General features: G+C 36.4%; 1 pseudogene; it reads right to left on the reverse strand.

Annotated features, from left to right (window-relative positions):
• Positions 1-861: 861 nt before the first annotated feature.
• Positions 862-24580, reverse strand: part of LOC143553729 (phytyl ester synthase 2, chloroplastic-like) — a 47339-nt pseudogene continuing 23620 nt past the window's right edge.

A 24580-nucleotide genomic window follows, 5' to 3' on the forward strand; every position in this document is an offset into this window, starting at 1 on the left:
ACAAATAGACAAGATCTGACAAAAGCAACCCATGAACCAATCACAGGGTGACAGCTCACTGACAATAGTACGAGGAGGAGCACGCTCCAGTACAAAATGTCACTATCAGCCGCTGCCTACCCACCAACTCCCATCATGGCACGAACGTAGCCCATAGTTGGTGGAAAAGGAATATTATATACAGCTGGCCGTACCTGCTTGGAAACCTACCTTCGGCTATAAATACTCCAACATCTTGGAACGGTATCAGGATCTTCTCTCTAACTATTTCTCTCTATATACACTTATATTTAGAGCAACCTAGTCTAATTCTCACGCCGGAGGGTGGTCACAAGGAGGAACCACCCCCCCCCCCCCTTCTCAGTGACGAGCTTACGGTGTCTGTTTTGCAGGTTGAGAAGAATAGCCATCTTTGTCGGACCTAACCCTCGTGGGAAACATCTACTTAACCCTAAGATTATCCTTAATCTATCGGGGTCACTTAGTGTTTCTTCAGGTACCTTTTCTATTTTGTTATTTGGCATAAGTAAGTTTGGTGATCGGATTCTTAAATTCTTAAATTTAAGTCTGATAAAAGAACCGGCACTACTAGTACATAGACCAGTAAAAACGCCAATTCGATGAGCATCCAAATATGAAACAATGAATCTAACATATATAAATAGTATGAATGTTTGTAGATTCAATTCATATAGAATTGGAGTGATATCAATGCATGGAGACCTGTGTGATCATTCTAAATATATTTTACAAATGCAATTGGTATATTTACTTAACAATTGGTATATTTACTTAAGATACGATTTGAAGGGTTAGGTGCCCAAATCTAACAAAGTAAATAACCATGTTTAATGATTATAAAATAAGCGAAAGCATTAAAAATAAAACACTTATGAATTATCAGGTAACATTCGGGTGGGATTTAGTCAATATGGAAGGTTGGGACCTGAGAATCCAAATTAGCACCATGAGTGGCTTGATACATGAACCGAGCTGTAATATTCCTGTAGGGATCCTTTTCTCTCTTCCTTAGCAAATAAGCTATGCATTTTTCAACCTCACACTTCACTTGTGAATACACTTCTCTGCTTTCTCCTTCTTTCTCAATTCATGTTCCATCCCTAATTACAATACAAATTAACCACAAAACTAAAAGTTATATATATATATATATATATATATATATATATATATATAATATTGCTAATAAAAACTTAAACTGTAAATATATCTAATCAATAAGTAATTCATATATTGAACAAAAGGATCCAATTACAATAGAGAAGTGGGTTAGCGGGCAACAAGCTGCACCGCCATCCACTTTTGAATGACGAATATTAAAGATAATTCAAATAAAGTTGTTGGCCACTGATCACTTTTGCAGCAGCCAGCTAATTAAAATAACGTGAAGTTAATTTACAAAGATTCCTTCTATTTAAAGGCTTAGTTTCTTTCTGTTTCAGTTGTAATTCCTTCTATTTAAAGGCTCGGTACTTCAATCAATAAACTATACAAGATTTAGACAGAATGTAATCGTCATACTCGAAAGGAAATAGACAATAGAATTAGACATTTTAAATGTCATTGGACAAAAAACAAAGTTAATGTACATACCTTGTGTGTCAATCGGCTTTCCGAATAAATAATAGTACCTCCCTGGAACTTTAGGTAGCAATCCTGGCACGTGGATGTCTTGGTGTGCGACCTCTCCTTCTGCATCGGTCCTGTCATCACATTCACATGCCTTAATTCACAAACTAAAATTCATTTTACTAAGATAAATAGATAGAACCTAGCTAACTACATGCACTACATACCTTAGCTTCACAAACTGGTTTGTTAATTCTTCTATGCAAGCCTTTAAGAAAGGATTCTTCATTTGATCATCATAATCAAATACCAACTATGACGTAGGGGACAAATGAAAAGTTTCATCGAATCAAAATTAATAAGAAAGCAAGTAATTGGCAGTTATATATTGTATATCGCTGCTAAAAGGCTAAAACTGATGAGGTTTTAAGAATAATATATATGGCGTTAGGCTCACCTGAGTAAAATCGTCTCCGCCAACCACACCAAAAGGGACTATTTTGGCTCCAAATTTAGCAGCCATTCTAACAAACTCAGCTTGCTTAGGCCATAATAACTTGTACTCCTCACCCTAAATAGATTAAAACTTGATTACAATTAGACAACTAATTTTGAATGGTTTTGTAAATTTTAGAAGATTATATATTGCAGAGATACTTGATGCTTGTGGCTTCCGGTGAATAATCACGCTTTCAAGATCATGGATGTGGAAAGCAATAGGAAGATATGCATTAAGCCTTACCTTTCTATGAAGAGCTTCGCGCACACCTCCTGGATACAACAGGACATGGGACTTCACTGAAAAGAGTTGGTACATATTAGATGCTGAGACGGGAACTGCACCGACAGCTCGGAGAACATCATGTGTAGGGACTTTTACTTGTTTAAACTTCATAAACATCGGATGTGATAATGGCCTGACGTTTATATTTCGCTCAGTTATTAAATGACGGACCAATGCAATTGCATCTAGTCCTAGCATATTGTGGTTACCAACAAATAAAACGGGTCCCTCGGTAGGAATTCCATCAAGACCCCTCTCAATCTTTTCATTTTCAAAAGTTGAGAGCAACACAGGAGAACCAACCGCATCTGTCCATCTGATACAAGAAAATAAGAATTCGCATGTTAGTTCTACTAGTTAAGATAGAGTTTCGTGTAATTCAATTAAGTTACCTGGAAAAGCCAACAATTTTTTTCCTTTCAAGAGGGCATGGTGGCACAACAACTGCACGATGATACAAACCAGCGTCCTCAATAACTGTTACCAAATCAACACCTTCTTCCTGTTACATATATGCGCATGGTATCATATGTATATTGTAGAAATACTATGAAGTTGTGTGACTGAAATCTTGAAGTCTAAAGGGATGGCATGAATATATTACATTCCCTGTACATAAAGCTTACCAGGAAGAGGGCATGACCGCAATTATTAAATATACGCATTTGACATTTTGGTAGAATTTGACAGAGCTTTTGTCCTTGTACTAGACTTGCCAATACTTGCTCCCTGCCACTGTAGAAAGAAAGTACATTACAACTACATTTTTACATTGATTCCATGTATCAGATCACGCATACAAAAATCAAACTAATAAGAACAAATTAAAGAGTGTTTTGAAAACATTAATCACAAAAACCAATGGCCGGGATATCTAATTGAATTCAAAACACCAACCTAATTTCATGTCAAGAAACAATGATTAATACAACTTGCTTGTTCTTAATTTCTTAGACCACAAGTAGTCATAACTCTCCACCTCAGGCATTATGCGCCACGTGGCGCCCAGTCAGAGTTATGGTTTTTTACAAAAATATGGTGTAGTCATAACTCTCCACTCCCAGACGTTATGCGCCACGTGGCGCCCAATCACTTTTACACTTTTTGTTTTCTTTTATAAAATATGTTTTTTATAAAGTTTTTTGTATAAAATATATTTTTCTCAACAAACCATCCCCATCACCAACACTCCCACCTATATCAAATCTCAACCACAATACACAAACACAAACACTCCCACCAGATCAAATCCAATCAGATCCCCAATTCACCCGGACCTCCACCAACCGGAAGATCGAGAAGCTACCGATTGCCAACAGAGGCGAGAAAGCTCCGATCCTCATCTGCCTCAATGAACTCCGATCCTCATCCTCATCTGTTCAAGAGCTTCCCAATAAAGAAAACGTTGTTCATCCTCATCTGTTCAAGAGCTTCCCGATCCTCATCCTCATCTGTTCATCCTCATCTGTTCAACGAACTCCGATCCTCCACCAACCGGTAGATATCTATATATATATATATACACACACCGGATATATCCTCAACAGATACTTTTTTTGGATTTCGAGCCATTTATCGCGTTATATAGAAAACGCTGGAAAAAAAATTACCCAAAACGCCGGGGGGGGGGGGCTAAAACGCCAGGCATAAAGCCCCCCCTACGCTTGGTCTTATGAGGAAGAAAAACTGTGTTTGATGTTATTCCAAGTTACTTTCTGCGTTTACAAATCTGCATAAGCAAAATAGATTAAACTAGAAAGGCTCAAAGAGGTGGAACCTGAAGAGTATGAGTGTCTTAGCTGAAACACTACCAATGTGTGTGTTGGAGTACTCGTATGCAGATTCTACCATCTCTAACTTCCAAATAATTATCTCAACAGTAAACAAATCAGCCAACCCCTGAGAATACTAAAAATCAAATCTAGTGCCTAGAGCTAGTTAATAATGGTATTTATTGAAGATAATTCAAACTCTTCAATTACGCTCATGCATGCTAGCTATTTTAAACGGCTATGAAGGATTCATGCATGGGCAGTGGAAGGACTTTTTAGCTAGCTAGACTATATCTTGGCACGATTTACTTGCGTTGTTACAATTTTCTTTGTTGTAATACTTTGTTATTTAATTAAAAGAGAATGCAACCTGCGTACCAGTGGTTTGGTTGTTGGAGCAAGTTGCGTCCCTCTAATTGATTTTGAGTTGGTTGACTCCGTTTGGTTTTTGTGTGAGATCATTATGACTCCCTCCGTTTATTTTCCATCAAAAATCCTCTGAAAAGACTTTTATGTCCTTTTATGTTGTTCCAATTGTGTCCATATGGTATTCAAGCATGCAGTTTGCGTCCCTCCGTCATTCAACCTAGCTACATCTTCAATCCCGCCACCACCATCACCACCAGTCCACCAAGAACACCGTTTTTTAACCATCGAATATTTTGAAAATTTGTTACTAAAGAATACACACAATAATTAATAGTCAATTCTTCGATTTGGTATGCTGGTTTGGTTAGTTGGACTGTGGCTGTCTGTTTTTTTTACTCGGAATATGTTACTTAAATCGTTTTAAGATTAGTTCGACTGAAAACAGTTTGGATCAGAGCTCGTTTGGGTCGATTGAAAGTTGTTTAATTCGATTGTAGGGTCAAGTTATTCTATAAAAAAGACAAAATAAGAAGGATGAGAAGGATTTGTAGCCAAATAAAAAAACCCCTCAAAAAAACTAAAATAAATAAATAAAAAATCATAACTCAAAATTTAATAAAAAACGAAAAAAACAGAAACACAAAAATGTTTCCACCGTCTTTTTAGTTTTCATAAAAAAAAATAATACATACAATGGTAAGTGAAAAAAGATATTTGTGCCTTTTTGTTTATCATTGTGTTTTGCGTTTATTTTCGTCATTGATTGTGTTTTTTTTCCTTGACATTGTATCTTTTTTTCTTTCTGTTGTTTTATATTACTCAACATTGTGCTATATTTTGTTCTGCATTGTGTTATATTTTGCGATCTATTTTGTCTTTTTATAGTTATAATTGTGTCTTTTGTTCATTTTCGTCATTGTGTCCTTGATCTCGGAATTGTGTCTTTTCGTCAAAAAAAATTTTTGTATTTTTTTATTTTTTTTTAACGGGAATGATGACGGATGCATTTTAGTTTTTAAAATTTTTTCGCTTTTTATTTATATTTTGAGTTATGACTTTTATTATTATTATTATTTTTTTTTTAATTTATTTTTAAGGGGTTTTTTGTGTGGTTACAAATCCTTCTCACACTTCTCATCTTTGTCTCCATTTGTATTTTAACTTTACCCTTCAATTGTATGAGTTGATTGAAGGATAAAGTGACGGTGGTGGAGAGTGTTTGTGGCGGTGGAGATAAATTAGGGGTTTTGAAGTGAGAGCAGTTTGGGGACCATGGTGGTGGTGGTGATTGATGAAGGACATGGCGGAGAAGAAGAGGGCAATGGTGGTGGAGATGAAGGTAGTGTGGTCGTTAATAACGGAGATGAGGGTGGTGGTTCGCAACGGTGGAGATGAAGGTGGTGGCGAAGACGAAGAGAGAAAGCACAAAGATCCATGTAGGAAATACCATTTTGCCCCAATTTAACGTTGTTAATAACGGAATGTTGACGGAGGGACGCATTTGATCCTGCCTAAAACCACAGGATTTAACCAGTTCAAACTTTTCAAGAGGGACGCAACCTGCTCCCGCCATCAAACCATAGGTACGTAAAATGCAAATATCTTTTTAATTAGATACTGACAGATACGTAGGAGAACCATACTGCAACTTCCTCCGAGAAATTTGAGACTCTTTGTTGGAAAGTAAGCCCTTTATCTGTAGCAACCATTATCATTCTTGAAGACACACCTGTTCATATTGTACAAACTACTAATGTTATTTATATATGCATACTATACTCTTCTAGAATTAAAACTATTAAAGCCTTTACAAATCTTACATCATTATTTTTAGTAAAGTGTAACATTATTACATAACCTGTCATTATGCTCCGCGGATAAGGAAGACTAAGAAGAAGTTGATTGGGTATAACTTTCAAAATGGGTATCAAAGGCTGCAAATGAGACTTGTCGAAACTTGTAACTTCATAAAGCAAATTGATAAATATGTTATTATAATTAAGAAATTTCACCAACATGTAAACGCCATAATCATAAAAAAGGAATTGGAACATAAACAATCTTTTTACCTGGATTTGCCAAAACTAAAACATGATCAATATTTTGGGTGCGGGCGGCAACAGCCAGTGCAAGGCACCCATGGATTCACCAACTATATATATGGGTCTGTTAGGTACCCGTAAACTTTCAGATCTAACTGTTCTTTCGACCAGCTTCACAAGATCTACTCCAAAAGAGGGGAAAAAAGAAATCATATACCATATTGTCTCAACTAGAATATCATAGATAAAGAGAACATTCTAAAATAGGCATGTTTGTCTTAAATTAACTATATATTAATTAGCAACTTTTGTACGTGAGTGTGATTCACTATTTATTTTTTTACAAGTTTTGAAGCTTCATGTACATACAAGTTATGCATGTCTTCGAAAGTTACATATCATACAAATAAAATATTACAAGATGGACCCTACAATTTCACTTAGCTTTTTATCTTTATCTTACACTTTCTTGTATATATATATATATATATATATGTTTAACTTTAAGAAAGAAATCAAATTATTGCGATAAGTGCGAGAAATCAATCCAACCAATCACATTTTTTCTTTTTATTTTTCCATTTAATTAAATGTAAGAGCATAATGGTAAAAGGTTTGAATTATTATATATTATATATGGTAAGTTTTAAATTTTCGGAAGACTCAACTTTATTCTTTAATTACTTATGTGTTAAATTAATTTAAAACCATTATAATTCTTTTCTAGTTTGATTCGTATATCAATCGGATCACATTTTTTTTGTCTTTAATTTCTTCATTTTAATTAAAACTAAAACATATACACAACTAAAACAACCTACACTAAAAGCAAAACAACCTACAGTTAATAGAATATATATACTCAATCTGCAAAATGTGCAGTGTCAAACCAAAACATTCTGTATAAAATTCTACCAAATTAACATATCTTTATGTAGCTAAAATATCATTGTATATAGAACACATACTTAAAGCATCATAATATCCATTCAAAATAAAATCTACAAAAAACATACAACATAAACAGACAACACACCCCTACATGTACATAATACCTACACAATCTACTCATAACCTACAAAAATATAAACATAAAAATAAATAAATTAAACTAAATTGGTATTTTTAAACGATGCATGCAAATTGATTGTGTAGGTCGAACTGTATGTTGTGTAAATTACATGTTACTCGTTCTAATAGGCGACAATTTGCTATCATAATCAGCCCATAGTTCATGTATATAGAATAACACAATTGTCAACCGATAAAACCTACACATTGTTGTATTAACTATAATACAAAATGCCTATGTTTAACATAAAAGATAGTTTTATACAAAAATTAGTTAGTGCTCTAACCCAACAAACCGAGCCAGTCCACATAACATACACAAATAACATTATACTGTCATACTTTCCTACACACTACACATACAAAACAATTTATATTACCTACACATTAAATTGATCATATCCTACAGTTTATTAACATACACATCAAGCCAATAAATACCTACACAGCCTTATAATATCTAATAAAAATCCCCAATCTACTATTATAATAAACAAAAATCATTGTTGTTCCACGTGACACCTAATTGTTCTATTTTTGTGTCAAGTGTCATCATTATTATTCAACATTGAAAGTCAAAACTATATAATTTAAACAATTAATAAATATATTAAACATACCAAATTAATCATTTTTATCTATGATTTAATAGTTATAAATAAAGTTAAAAAAATGTTAGAATAAAAGAATGTGTGTAGAATTTTTTAAACTCATTTTAGTGTGTGTAAGTTCGTGTTGTGTGTTTTTAATTTATTAGTGACCAATTCAAAAGGTGTCACTATTTTTCTTTACTTTGAGCAATACGAAAATGGTTCATATCACATGATTATTTTTTTACTTTTAATTCTATATAATATTTTTTTAATGTATTGATAACTTTTGCTAAAGTGACATATTTCAAACTCTAGGAGAATAATTGATTGATGATTATGCATATCAGTACTCTTCCTTTTATATCTAATAATTATGTGAATTTTTAATGTCACATGTTAAATGACAGTGAGATCCATTGTGCTTATTATACTTCATTTGCAGGTCAAGGTATTATACAAACTTGCATCAACTAGCGTTTCGGGTCAAACTGATATAAAAATAGAGTTGTTTCGATCCCCGTAATACAGTGGTACCATAGTGAGTTTTTGTTTATATCCATTTATATTCATGAAGCAAAATTCATATCTTCCTAGATGACTATCATTGTGTTGTCTATTACAGTAACAACACTATTTTATTTCAATTTCAAATATTGCAAGTTGAGACCATAAATTATTTAGAAGAGTAGCATATATCTAAAGCCTATAATGACGATTAGGAAGCCCACAAGGAAATCAAATAAGGCAGTGAAGGCAAAAATCAAACCAGGGGAACAAAAAGGCTATCGTGGGAGGGTTTTTAAAACCCTACGGACGAACCAGAAGAAGAATATAGAGGGACGGCTGCTATTTTTCTTGGAGGAGTTTCGGTTCAACGAGAAATCAAGAGAAGGAAACAAATATTTATTGAGCAGAAAACGTTTGGGTTCAACACTTACTCTACCAGACTTTATTATTATTCAGTTTGATTTTATTGTTTTCTTTATGAATTCAATTTTTTAACCTTATTTCTTTGTTTCGTTCTTGAGTATGGTTGTTGGCTAAACCCTTAGACCGTCTAGGCTTATGATGAATTTTTGTTGACGTTGGATTTTGGTTTGGACTTTGCTTTTGTTTATGTTTTATGATTAATTAAGAAGTTTATTGATATTCGTTCGATGCATATGTGTGCTTAGGATTGTTTGACGAGTTTTGTTGTTTCACAGTTTCTTTGTTGATTGTCTGTCTTGTAATAGGACTTTGCTAGGTCATGTACTGTGTGTTTTTGACTAGTTTATGGTTTATTTGCAATAATACCATAGGAACAATATTATAAATCAAGTAGACCTAAGTGTGCTATTAATCTAAATAGCTATAAGGTGATAGATTATGCGATAAGTTTTGGTTGATGAATTGCTAGATTTAGTTTTCCGTAAGGAGTCCGTTTAGGTTTGGATTATTTGCCTTATTTATCTGGTTGAGTGAATGCTTTAAGCTTCCTTTTATTTCCACACTATAAGATAGGATTTCTTATAGAGGTACTTGTCATAAAATAAATTAGTGACCGTAAGCGAGTCTAATTAAACCGGTAATTTAATAGCTTATTAGGATTCCATAAGTGTCTTCTTGAGAAGGGTTAAGGGACCTATTCGGTTTCATATTAAGTGATTAGTCTAAGATCCCGGTTTCATAAATTAGCATTTTTCAACCATTTGATAATTGATGCATTAGGGATTCTAGCCTAGGTGGTTGTTCGTCATCATCTAAATTAAGTCCAGGTTTAAGTCGTAGTAATTATTTTTAATATTAGTTTAATATTAGTTTTTAGTAAAACCACAAATAATAATAAATAAATAGTCGTGTTTGTAGTTAAGTTTAGTCTAGTTAATTTACGTAATTTAAATAGTCTCGTGGGTTCGATATTCAGACTTACTTAGCTATACTAGAGTCGACCGGTTCACTTGCTAGTTATAATTTTAGTTAAGTTAAAAGTCTAGAATTATTACTTGGTGTCTATATTAGCTTATTTTTAGTTATTAAATATTAGACCACTTTTAACATGATGTTTTATGTTATATTTTATAAACAAGATTTGAATGTTTTGTAATAATTGGTTGAAGTTTTATATTCCGTGAAAGTTTTTTAACTAACTCTGATTGTAGAACTATATTTATTAGTAAATCCGACGTGAAATATAGGACACCGGGACCGGGGCCTTACAAATAGTAATGCAACTGACAACCCTTAGTGTTTAATATTCGTTTCTTACATGGTGTTATGCCTATGTTACAATTCTTTAATGCAGCTATTACAAATTTTAAAACATCTTTGCAATGTGTGTGTAAAATTACTAGTTTATATAAAACAAGCAAAACAAATAGAATTACAACACATAACCTCCTAGGCACCACTAGCCACAAAGGAGGTATGAGATGTTTTTCATTCAAACATAATTGATAATATCCGCTCATAGAGTCTAATAGAGAAGGTTGAGATAAGGGAAAACAAAACCTCAATCGTAGAATATAGAGACACGGTCCTCAACGAGACCTTTGCTAAAAAAATTTCACAATATAAAAATTACAAGTAACATAAACTATATACTAGTAATAGAAGCGAACAGAAAAATGTCTATAAACAAATCATAAACCACTTAAGAGAGTAACTAAGATTGACAACTGAAAGTTAAAACTCGAGCTAGCGTTTAGTATGTAGTAATAATAAACGGAATGGAATGTATCATTATGAGGGAATGAAAAATGAATGTTTGGTTGGTAAATGGAATACAATCAACGATTACACATGAAAATTCATTCACTCAAAATTATTTCTTTGCCATTCTCTTTCACCTTACTTTCTTAACACAAGTTCACCACCACCTGACCACCACAGTCGATGCCACCACCACCATCACCACCGACAGGGCCACCACATGACCACCGCTTCCGCTGCCATTGCCACCATTGTCGACGTCGCCGCCGCCACCACCACAATCACCACCATCCCCACCACCACCACCGCCACCGTGGCCGCCGCCACAACCACAACTACCACTGTCGTCGCTTGACTACCACCATCGCCGCCACCACAATCACCACTATTATATATTGTCGCCATTCTCACCACCACCACTGTCGCCATCTTCACTTGATCACCACCACGACCGCCACTGTCAACGCCACTGCCATCACTACCGTTGCCATCACCAACACCACCATCGCCAAAACCATCACCACCGTTACTATAACCGTAATTGCTACCACCATTGTCATTTTTAGGGATTTTTTTTGTTCTCTTTGGGGTTTTGTTGTTTTCGGTTTTTTAAATTTGTTGATCATTGTATATAGTATTATTAACGAAAAGGTTTAGTTTATTTATCACTTTCGTATTATAATCAGTGCAAAATAGCAAATCGTTTAAAGTCTTTATAACGATTCTTCTACAACCGTTAAAAATAATACAAAGAAAGAGTATACTGTAACGTTTTTATTTAGAAATCTAATATTTTAGTTTGATGAATATGCAAACCGTTAGAAATCTAACAGCTCAGTTTGATGAACATGCAAACCGTTATAAAACACTGAAACACTGGTGTTAAAAGTTTGTTCAATAAATAACGCTAGTTATCTTATTTATAACGATTTCTGAATATTGTTCGTTTTTAAAATGGTGCGTTATTTTTTATTTAATGGTTTATCTTTTGACGGTTGTAAAACATTTTTTTAACATGTATTAATGGACGTTTTTTTAACAGTGAACAAATCAAATGAATCATGCTTAATGTTACAATCATGTGAGATAATGATTATAATGTCGAGAGTTACTTTTACTTTCAAAATAAGTATGATGATAGAGGTTACTATTTTGAGAGTTACTTTCAAAAATACGTTTTCATATGATGCTTAGATAGGTTTAACGTTAAAGTATGCCAAGTAGCTGCTGATATAAATCTTAAACCATTTAGCTTTGGTGTTTTACATGTCATTGGCGTATGGTTTTATAACCTTAAATCTTGTATTGATGGGATGCCTCGGGTCTGAAGACTATGGGTCTGTATGCGATTTATTCATTTAGGTATTCACAACTAGAGGTGCACAAATCGGTTTTTTTAAAAAAACTGGTTCGGTTATTAACCGGACCGGTTTTTTTCGTCCAGGAAAAAAACCGGTCCGGTTAATAACCGGACCGGTTAATAACCGGTTTTTGTGTATGAAAACCATAACCGGTCAAACCGGTTAGGACCGGTTTAGGAACCGGTTAGAACCGGTTAATAAACCGGTTTTTTTTATTAACCGGTTTTTTAATAACCGGTCTAACCGGTTAACCGGTTTTTTTTTTTTTTAAATAACCATTATTTTTTCACAGTATAAACAAACCGGTAACTACAAGGCAAACCGGTAACTACAAGGCAAAACGGACTGACTCCATTCTTTGCTTTCGTTGTTAGGGTTCTTTGCTTGGAAGATTAAAAACACATAACTTTCATTTATAGCTTTTACATTAAAAATACAAACATTAAATCGTTATCGCATATTCGTAACTCAAAAATACAAACATTAAAGAATGCTTAGACACGATTACATTAACAACTTGCTGTTTCTTACTCATTATTTTCCTCGCTACCCGATCCCGAGCTATTCCTTAGGTAATCGTCGTACGCGGCTTCTTCATCGGTCATTGGTTGAGTGTGTCCTTGATTGACCTCGTCTTCATACAAGCCCGCCTCATAGTCCATTTCCCCCTCGAGTGAGCGTTGATGTTGTGCCCTATCTAAAGAGTCCAAGTAATCCTTGTAGCAAATAGACATCTCTACAGCTGGTGGAGTGAGTCGAGTCCTCCTAATTGATATAACCCTGCCAGAAACAGAAAAAGCAGACTCCGAAGCTACCGTGGAAGCTTGGACCGTTAGTAAATCTTTGGTCATGGCGGCGAGGATCGGAAACTCATCCTCCTTACCTCTCCACCAAGCCAGCAAATCAAGACTTCTAAATTCATCTGGAGTCATGTGTTTCACAAAGTTGGTACCACCATACCTTCCAAGTTCACTGCTTGGGGTGTTTACCTTTTGACGTTTACCGGCGTCTTCCCAAATCATGTAGTACATCCCCATTTCAAGGTCGGTTTGGGATTGGGATTGGGCAACAGCTCTTAACGAGTCATGAATTTGGGAAGACGACCCGTATTTTGTAAGGTAAACATCATACATGTTAGACAAGGTGGTGTTGAAAGCATTCTTTAAAGTTTGGTTATAATAGGGGTTTTGATCGTCGTTTAACTCTAGCTCATCACAAATTTTTTCTATTAAAGCTTCAACACCACCAACATTTATGCAAGGGTTTAACGCAGCAGCACATGTCAAAACAGCGGGTAGTTGTTGAAAATATTTTCTAAATTTTTCTTTCATTTTTACACCCATATCAAAATAAGGTGCACCCCTACAATGAAGTTCACTCAACTTTGTGCACATGACAGCAATTTTTGGTAAAGCAATGGGGCTTGTTGGATAGTAAACCCCGGATAAACTAGTTGTGCAAGATTTAAAAATTTAAAGGACCTCCGTAACGATCTCAATCAATAACCAGTTTCTAGGATCGTACGGTGCACATTTACCCCTACTTGACATTATTTGATGAAACGCAATTAGTGATTCTTTTTGTTGGATGGCTTTCTCAAACATATCACAAGTCGAGTTCCATCTTGTTGGACAATCCCAATTGGGCCCCAACCATTGACAATTAGCTTCATCACAAAATTTTTTGTATCTTGAAAATGTTTTATTGTTGCTAAAAACATCTCGTAACATTCTTTTAAAATTGTTTCTTTGCGTTTCGATCACGTTTAACCCATCTTGCACGGCCAAGTTGATAATATGTGCAATGCATCGGCTATGAAAAAACGCTCCATCACAAATAGGTTTATACTTTAATTTTAAATGGCCAACCGCGGCCGTATTGTTGGACGCGTTATCAAACGAAATTGAAAAGATTTTATGTTCAATCTTGTATTGTCGAATGACTTTATCCAATAGTTTAAAAATATTTCTACCCGTGTGCGGGTAATCAAACAATTGAAACGCAACGGTTCGTTTCATCATTTGCCACGACTCGGGGTCAACCCAATGAGCCGTCACACAAATGTATGAGTCGGGCGAACCATTAGGTACCGACCACACATCCGTTGTTAAGTTTACACCAGTTTGTAAGTTTGAAAAGTATGAAATTAGTTCGGATTTAGCGTTTTTCCAAGCTTTAAGACAATCTCTTCTAAGGGTCGAACGACTTACGTGTTGGTAGCGTGGTTGAACAAACTTTTGCATCATCTCCGTGAATTGAGGGTTGTCGAAGTGGTTGAAAGGAAGTGTATTTTGAATCACAAAGTTTGAAAACTGTTGACGTACCGCTTCAAGGTCGTACGTAAACACTGTTCCTTGATTCGTCATCTCCGGCTGCGAACTACTTCCCGATTCGTCCTTCAAGGCCTTGCAAAAGGGCCTTTGTACATGCGCTTTTAAAGTGGAGTTTGCATCTTTGCCATAAAACTTCAAACAATGTTTGCATCGAGCTTTTTGGCTACCGTTAGACATTTCGCATAGGTCGAAATGTTGCCAAACATCTTGGTTTCGTTTCGTGGGGATGACCCGAACGACCGTTTCTCCCGTGTTCGAGGCACCCATGTTGACGGATGAAGCAGCACTTTGGGAGGCCATGATAATCGACTACGAAATAAGAGCGTATGGAGTGGTAATGTGGTATAATTGAGCGTGAGATAACAAAATAATCGCGTATGTAATAAACGTTTAGAGCGTTTGGAGTTGTATAATCGAGTGTGATCTAACCAATACCCAACCTAAGCTATATATAGATGTTTGTGGGGGTAAAATGGGGAAAAAAAACGGTCAAAAAATATAAAAAACGGCTATATGGCCGTTACTCAACGGGAAAAAAACCGGTTTTTAACCGGTTAACCGGTTTTTTTATAACGGTCAAAAACCGGTTTATAAAAAAAACCGGTTAACCGGTTTCTTTAATAACCGGTTATTAAAAAAACCGGTTTTTTAATAACCGGTTATTAAAAAAAACCGGTTTTTTTTATAACCGGTTATAAAACCGGTTTTGGCTCCAAATTGTGTAACCGATATATAAACCGCCGGTTTGTAAACCGGTCAAACCGGTTTACAAAAAACCGGTTTTCTTAAAAACCGGTTTCCGGTTTAAACCGGCAAACCGGTTCGAGGACCGGTTTTTTTGACCACCTCTATTCACAACTACTAAATAGGGTTGTGAATATTTAAATAAAGCTATAAAAGAGCAAACCCGGAGTTTTCTGCCCCGTAAATCATTAAACATGATCACTACGTACTTAAAGTACAAATACACTACTAACTTGATCATTCACGCTGTTAGTCATGTGGGGTCCCCTTGCTCTATTCTCATTACCATTAAGAAACGGACAACAGGGTACATGCCACATGTAAACCCTACAGATGAATTCGTGCATTCTCACATATGGTGATGGTTTCGGGGTATTGCTTGATAACAGATGTATGTCATGTTGTGGGGAACACTAGCTAATTAATTAATTATACCTTAATCGTATCTAATGACTGTTTGGTAGACTTTGATGCTTAAGCTTATGTGGATAAATAATACTCTTGATCGTCTTAACTATTCGTGAAAAAAAAGAGAACAATAAAAATGTTAAATCTGCTAATTTTGAGGTTTAAGTTAAGTTGGGGTGGTCTGGTCCGATAAGAGATGAAAATAAACGGGTCTTAATTGTGTAAACCACTAAGTTATATAAAATAAAGAAATTGTTGGATCTTATTCATTTTATTCTCACAGGTTAACAAACAATACAAAAGAATAGTAATGATCAATTTTATTCCATAATCCATTTCATTTCTTCTTCTATTATACTCTTTTTTTATTCCATTACCTCCAATCAAACATAAATCATGTTAGAGATGGTTATTGTAATGATTAGAGTTACTTTCAAAATAGTATGATTAGAGTTTAAGAAAGAAATCAAATTATTACGAGAAGTGCGAGAAGTCAATCCAACCAATTACATTTTTTCTTTTTATTTTTCCATTTAATTAAATGTAAGAGCATAATGGTAAAAGGTTTGAATCATTATATATGGTAAGTTTTAAATTTTCGGAAGACTCAACTTTATTCTTTAATTACTTATGTGTTAAATTAATTTAAAACCATTATAATTCTTTTCTAGTTTGATTCGTATATCAATCGGATCACATTTTTTTTGTCTTTAATTTCTTCATTTTAATTAAAACTAAAACATATACACAACTAAAACAACCTACACTAAAAGCAAAACAACCTACAGTTAATAGAATATATATACTCAATCTGCAAAATGTGCAGTGTCAAACCAAAACATTCTGTATAAAATTCTACCAAATTAACATATCTTTATGTAGCTAAAATATCATTGTATATAGAACACATACTTAAAGCATCATAATATCCATTCAAAATAAAATCTACACAAAACATACAACATAAACAGACAACACACCCCTACATATACATAATACCTACACAATCTACTCATAACCTACAAAAATATAAACATAAAAATAAATAAATTAAACTAAATTGGTATTTTTAAACGTTGCATGCAAATTGATTGTGTAGGTCGAACTGTATGTTGTGTAAATTACATGTTACTCGTTCTAATAGGCGACAATTTGCTATCATAATCAGCCCATAGTTCATGTATATAGAATAACACAATTGTCAACTGATAAAACCTACACATTGTTGTATTAACTATAATACAAAATGCCTATGTTTAACATAAAAGATAGTTTTATACAAAAATTAGTTAGTGCTCTAACCCAACAAACTGAGCCAGTCCACATAACATACACAAATAACATTATACTGTCATACTTTCCTACACACTACACATACAAAACAATTTATATTACCTACACATTAAATTGATCATATCCTACAGTTTATTAACATACACATCAAGCCAATAAATACCTACACAGCCTTGTAATATCTAATAAAAATCCCCAATCTACTATTATAATAAACAAAAATCATTGTTGTTCCACATGACACCTAATTGTTCTATTTTTGTGTCAAGTGTCATCATTATTATTCAAGATTGAAAGTCAAAACTATATAATTTAAACAATTAATAAATATATTAAACATACCAAATTAATCCTTTTTATCTATGATTTAATAGTTATAAATAAAGTTAAAAAAATGTTAGAATAAAAGAATGTGTGTAGAATTTTTTAAACTCATTTTAGTGTGTGTAAGTTCGTGTTGTGTGTTTTTAATTTATTAGTGACCAATTCAAAAGGTGTCACTATTTTTCTTTACTTTGAGCAATACGAAAATGGTTCATATCACATGATTACTTTTTTACTTTTAATTCTGTATAATATTTTTTTAATGTATTGATAACTTTTGCTAAAGTGACATATTTCAAACTCTAGGAGAATAATTGATTGATGATTGTGCATATCAGTACTCTTCCTTTTATATCTAATAATTATGTGAATTTTTAATGTCACATGTTAAATGACAGTGAAATCCATTGTGCTTATTATACTTCATTTGCAGGTCAAGGTATTATACAAACTTGCATCAACTAGCGTTTCGGGTCAAACTGATATAAAAATAGAGTTGTTTCGATCCCCGTAATATAGTGGTACCATAGTGAGTTTTTGTTTATATCCATTTATATTCATGAAGCAAAATTCATATCTTCCTAGATGACTATCATTGTGTTGTCTATTACAGTAACAACACTATTTTATTTCAATTTCAAATATTGCAAGTTGAGACCATAAAGTATTGGCTATTAGAAATGATAGGAAAATGGTTGTAATTATGGGTGTTGCAAACCGATTCTATACAAAATCATTGTAAGATCATGAGCATGGCGTTTGAAATAATAATTTGTTTCTTTTAAGTTGGTTGTTTAATAATATGATTTATTTGTGTTTTATCTTTTATAAAAGAAACTCGAAATTGTTTGATATAAGGGAAGAATGATGGTTTGGTTTTTTTACTCTGATTTACGTATTGGATCACAACAAGTTCTACTTGAAACATACCCACTTTTAGTTTGACTTGGAACATGTTGGGTAAATTCAACTTGTATTCGACCCTTTAAGTAAACAGGTCAAATTTGCTACTTGTGTTCTCTTATAACTGGCAAAATGGACGGGTCGTGTCAGTCGGCGCAACGCATAATAACCGATTTGGTCAGTTACATTTTTTTTTACTTTTACACACAAATATAAAACTCACTATAACTATTAAGTTTCTTGTATATTGTTAAAACTGAGTAAAATATGTCAAGATCATCTAAAGTTATAACTTTAGTAAGAAGGCATGTTTGAAACTGAAAAAAAAATTGTTATAAAATGTCTATAACTTTATTTGTATTAAACTTATTTGCCGATATAACCAAATATGCAGTTGTCATTGCTTTTAATTTTATAACATAAGACATGAATTAGAAAAAAAGAACAGAGTAAGTCACACAAGTTTATTTTTTATTAGTTATGGATGGTTAATAATTAATATGTCACACCCGGCCCTGAGCGGCGGAAACAGCCGGGCGCGCGCGAGTGGGGATTGATAATTAAGCACGGGCCATTGCAAACATTCAAAGATTTTCATTGCGCATGAAGAGTTTAATACAAATACATTACATTGTTTAAAAAAATATAAAAACATCCAAGTATAAAAACTGTTGAAGATTTCCACGCCATATCCCCATGCGCGGCGGGAACAACCACGCGCATCGAAGGGATAGAACTAAAATCTTCAAAAAAGCTAGTTTAGATGTTCAGCGTGAGGTGCTCTAAGTGTGACTCCATGCGCTACCTAGTTATCTCCTGAAAGACACGTAAAAATATTTGAATCAGTATAAACTGAGTGAGTTCACAAGTTTTAGTAACTTGATAAATCGTATTGCATCATAATCTTGATACAAATCATTCTGAAACATAATTCTGATAGCATCATTAAACACATGCTTGGTAAAACATAGTTATATCAACATATTCTGATAAAATCGTTCCGCGGGTTACACGCGAACATTTCTGGGAACTGTGCTCGTCTGTGTAAGTGGCGCTGCCACTACGAGCTAAAATAACGTAATACCGTCCCGCGGGTTACGCGCGGACACTTCTGGAAAACTGTGCTCGTCTGTGTAAGTGGCGCTGCCACTACGAGCGAATATGTGCTGTAATACCGTCCCGCGGGTTACGCGCGGACGTTGTGCCGGAAAACAAGGCTCTCGTCTGCGTAAGAGGGGCGACCTCTACGAGCGGGCTCAAACCCATAGTACTGCCCCATGACCATACTAGGCACTCGTCTGTGTAAGAGGTGCGACCCCTACGAGTGGGCGGATCAAACCAGCAGTCCCTACCCTTAGAGTTCCAATGGTAAAGTGATCACTTACTCGAATCTGGTGCACTATCATCGAAAAAAAAAAAAAACCATAGATAACTGTTCGCATTGCTCATCATGAAACATAACTTAAACACGTAATCGTTTGCTTAGCTTGTAAGTATACCATGATAAAACATTATTTAAATACGTGTCCCTCGCCCCGAAAACAGTTTAAAATAGTGAAAACAGTGAAAATGGGGCTGTGAGACTCACCTGTGGTTCTTGTTAAGGGATTAATCGAGATTCGGGTTTTCTTGGTGTTGGCCTCGGAATCGAAGGTCTAGAATACGATTAAATAACAAATATATATATTAAGATCAAGATATAAGGGTTGGAAAGTAGATCTCAAGGTTATAATCTCGGCTTACCTAGTAACGGGATCGGAGCTGGAAACAACGGATGCTTGGGAAAAGATTAGTGCAAGTTTGTAGTTCTTTGAAGTGTGTTTTGGGTGATAATTTAGGCTACAAATTTATAGGCAAACTCAAGGGAACATAATCCCTTGCTTTAGGGAATTGTAATCTTTTGAAATGATGATAAAGTATGGAAATTATTATTATTTATTAAAAAGAGTAGAAAAGTAGATTAAAGATTCTGATTTGATATGGACAGGACATGCAGGGCTGTGGTTGGTGAGAGTGGGTGGCTGGCAGTTGACTTTTACAGTTTGCTTTTTCAGTGCTTTAGACAGTGTACAGTAAAAAGTAGAAGTTTTCTGAAACACGCAACCGCCCTCTTTTGGGCGGGGACAATTTCCTTAAATCTGATCATTTTGACTAAGTGTTCTGCGCGTATAACTTGGTGCGCATAGCTTCCTGCGTGTAGAACATTTCTTTGCTGCGGGTAGGTGCGTAACCTTCTCGCAGTTAGGGACATTTGAGTTTCATTTGTAGATTCTCCAGGTGGTTTTGGTATTTCAACATAGTGATCAGTCATGTTGAAGTCAATTCCATCCTGGAGCTTCAGACAAACTAGCTCTCAACGTTCCCGCCATGCGGGTAGGTTAGTTCCCTTCCGCACGCGCATAAACGATGTAGGATGCACCCGCCTTAGCATCATGCGGGATGGTCAACCCATAGACAACATAACGTTTAAGTTACATGAAAACATAAAGCCAAATCATTCACGCATGGCGCATATAATATATGCTCACGCAGGTTCTTAATATGGTGCGCTCGCGCAGGGCGCACATAACACATGCACGCGCTGACTAACATGGCGCGCATAATATTTACAATCACCTAATTATTAGGTTGATTACTTAGTTTAAGGGGTTGGAAATTTACCGGGTGTCACATTCTCCCCTCGTTAAACGAATTTCGTCCCGAAATTTAGGAGACGTTGCTGGCAGAAGCCATGTTCTGAAAGAGGTGTGGGTATTTTATGCGCATCTGATCTTCTCTCTCCCAAGTGAATTCAGGCCCACGCCTTGAGTTCCATTGAACTTTTACCAACTTGATTCTGCTTCTGCGCAACCTTTGTTCTTTCCAATCGGTTACTGCTATAGGCTCTTCTACGAAGTGCAGCTGTTTGTCAATATGAATTTCTTCCACCGGTAAAATCAACGTTTCGTCAGATAAACATTTCTTGAGGTTGGATACATGAAACGTATCATGAACTCCACTGAGTTCGGCGGGTAGACGGAGTTTATAAGCAACTGGACCGATCCTCTCCAGGATCTCAAAAGGTCCAATGTAGCGCGGATTTAGCTTTCCTCGCTTACCGAAACGGGGGACTCCCTTCCATGGAGAGACTTTCAAAAGTACTTTATCCCCTACTTGAAACTCCAACGGTTTCCTTCTCATATCAGCATAACTTTTCTGTCTGTCGCGTGCTGCCTTAAGGCGATCCCTTATCTGAAAAATCTTGTCTGTTGTTTCTTGGATCACTTCTGGGCCAGTCATTTGCTTGTCGCCCACTTCAGCCCAACACAGTGGGGATCTACACTTGCGCCCATATAAAGCTTCGAACGGCGCAGCCTTAATGCTTGTGTGATAACTGTTATTGTAAGAAAATTCAACCAACGGGAGGTGGGTATCCCAACTACCTCCAAAATCGATCGCGCACGCGCGCAGCATATCTTCCAATGTCTGGATTGTTCGCTCGCTTTGCCCATCCGTTTGAGGATGATAAGCTGTACTCATATCAAGGCGAGTACCTAGAGCTCCTTGTAACGATCTCCAAAACCTTGATGTGAACCGACTATCTCTATCAGAAATGATGGACACTGGGACTCCATGCTTTGAAACTACTTCTCGAATATATAGTCGGGCTAGCTTTTCCATTTTATCAGTTTCTTTAATCGGCAGGAAGTGTGCTGACTTAGTTAACCGATCCACAATAACCCATATTGTGTCATAACCCCCAGGTGTCCTTGGCAGTTTGGTGATGAAGTCCATAGAGATTTGTTCCCACTTCCACATGGGAATTTCTGGCTGCTGAAGCAACCCCGATGGTTTCTGGTATTCAGCCTTTACTTTTGAACACGTCAGGCACTTACTGACATACATCGCGATGGCGCCTTTAAGATTGGGCCACCAATACAGCGTTTTCACATCTTGGTACATCTTGTCTGCGCCAGGATGTACGGAATACCGCGTCTTGTGAGCTTCGTTTAAAACTTGCTCGCGCAATCCTCCCTTGAGAGGGACCCATATGCGGTTGGCAAAATATCGAGTGTTGTTCCCTTTTAGTTCCAAATTCTTAATCATACCCCCAAGGCATTCGTTTTTAACAAACTCTGGTTTCAAGGCTTCTTGCTGAGCGTCTCGGATGCGGGTAGAGAGATCTGCGTGAATGGTCAACCTTAGAGCCTTGACTCGTAGCGTTTTTATTCGCTCCTTTCTGCTTAGCGCGTCTGCTACCACATTCGCTTTCCCCGGATGATACTTGATCTCGCAATCATAATCATTCAACAATTCAACCCATCTTCGTTGCCTCATGTTTAATTCCTTCTGATCGAATATATGTTGGAGGCTCTTATGATCCGTAAAGATTACACATTTCGTACCGTAGAGGTAATGGCGCCAAATCTTTAGCGCGAAGACAACAGCTCCAAGTTCTAAATCATGCGTTGTGTAGTTCTTCTCATTGGTCTTAAGTTGGCGCGAGGCATACGCTATAACTTTGTCTCGCTGCATAAGGACACATCCGAGTCCCTGGTGTGAAGCGTCGCAGTAGACAACGATGTCATCTGTCCCCTCGGGCAGGGATAAGATTGGCGCACTACATAACTTCTGTTTCAACATTTGAAATGCCGCTTCCTGATTCTTGCCCCAAATAAACGCCTTGTCTTTCTGAGTTAGCGCGGTCAGAGGTAGAGCTATCTTGGAGAAGTTCTCAATGAAGCGTCGATAGTAGCCAGCTAGTCCAAGGAATTGCCTCACCTCGGTTGGGGTTTTTGGCGCTTCCCAGTTTTCGATGGCTTTAACCTTAGAAGGATCGACGTGTATTCCTTTCTCGTTTACAACGTGACCGAGAAAGTGAACTTCTCTAAGCCAAAACTCGCACTTGGAAAACTTCGCATACAACTTTTCTTTCCTCAACAATTCCAAAATCGATTTCAGGTGTTGCTCATGCTCGGCCTTGGTTCGAGAGTAAATCAAAATATCATCTATAAACACAATCACAAACTTGTCCAAGTATGGTTTGCACACACGGTTCATCAGATCCATGAATATAGCTGGCGCATTAGTTAGCCCGAAAGGCATCACTAAGAACTCATAATGGCCATATCTGGTTCGGAAGGCTGTCTTTGGCGCGTCTTCCTCATGGACCCTAAGTTGGTGGTATCCTGACCGTAGATCTATCTTCGAATAATAACTGGATCCCTGCAACTGGTCAAATAAGTCGTCAATCCTCGGTAAGGGGTACCGATTTTTGACTGTCAGCTTGTTCAGCTCCCTGTAGTCAATACACATTCTGAACGAACCATCTTTCTTCTTTACAAACAGTACTGGAGCTCCCCAAGGTGAAAAGCTTGGGCGTATGAAACCCTTATCCAATAGTTCCTGTAACTGATTGGATAGCTCTTGCATCTCAGATGGAGCTAAGCGATAAGGCGCTCGAGCTACTGGCGCAGCTCCTGGGACCAAATCAATACGAAACTCGACTTGTCGCGGCGGCGGTAACCCGGGCAAATCTTCAGGAAAAACTTCTGGAAATTCGCGTACTACTGGTAAGTCTTCAATTCTTCGCTCATCTCCTTTCTCTACTACATGCGCCAGGAAGGCGTAGCACCCTTTCCTTAGGCACTTACGCGCCTTTAGGCATGAAATCAGTTTCGTCGCAACTCCCCTTCTTTCCCCTTGAATCATCAAAGTTTCTCCGTTCAACAGTGGAATCCGAACCTGCTTCTCATGACAAACAATCTCCGCGAGATTCTCGACCAACCAATCCATACCTACCACAATATCGAAACTTCCCAAATCTATTGGTAACAAGTTAATATTGAACTCATGACCTCCCATGACTAATACACATTGCTCAGTCCTTTCATTCGCGCATAACTGCCTACCGTTGGCTAGTTCTATAGTATAAGGTTTGTCTAGCCTACTGGTCGCTAAGCCCAGGGAGTTTTTAAACTCATGGGATATAAAACTTAGGTCAGCGCCAGTATCAAATAAGACAGATGCATAATGACCGTTAAGCAAAAACGTACCGGTTACCACATTCGGCTCTTCCTTTGCTTCACCCGCGCCGATCACAAAAGCTCTCCCGCGAGCTTGGTTTCCTTTCTGTGGGCAATCCCGACTGAAGTGTCCAGGCTTCCCGCATGCGTAGCAGTTGTCATTGGCTCCAGCTTCTTTAGCACGGCAATTCACCGTCTTGTGTCCTGGTCTGCCACATTTGGCGCATGTGACGTTCGCGCATTCGCCTTCGTGGTGGTACTTGCATTTGTTGCACCATGGGTAAGGCCCGCTGTATC

The sequence above is a fragment of the Bidens hawaiensis genome, unplaced genomic scaffold, assembly GCF_021521415.1.
Source record: "Bidens hawaiensis isolate Kalapana, Puna unplaced genomic scaffold, B.hawaiensis_p1.1 tig00017354_1, whole genome shotgun sequence".
Taxonomy (NCBI): domain Eukaryota; kingdom Viridiplantae; phylum Streptophyta; class Magnoliopsida; order Asterales; family Asteraceae; genus Bidens; species Bidens hawaiensis.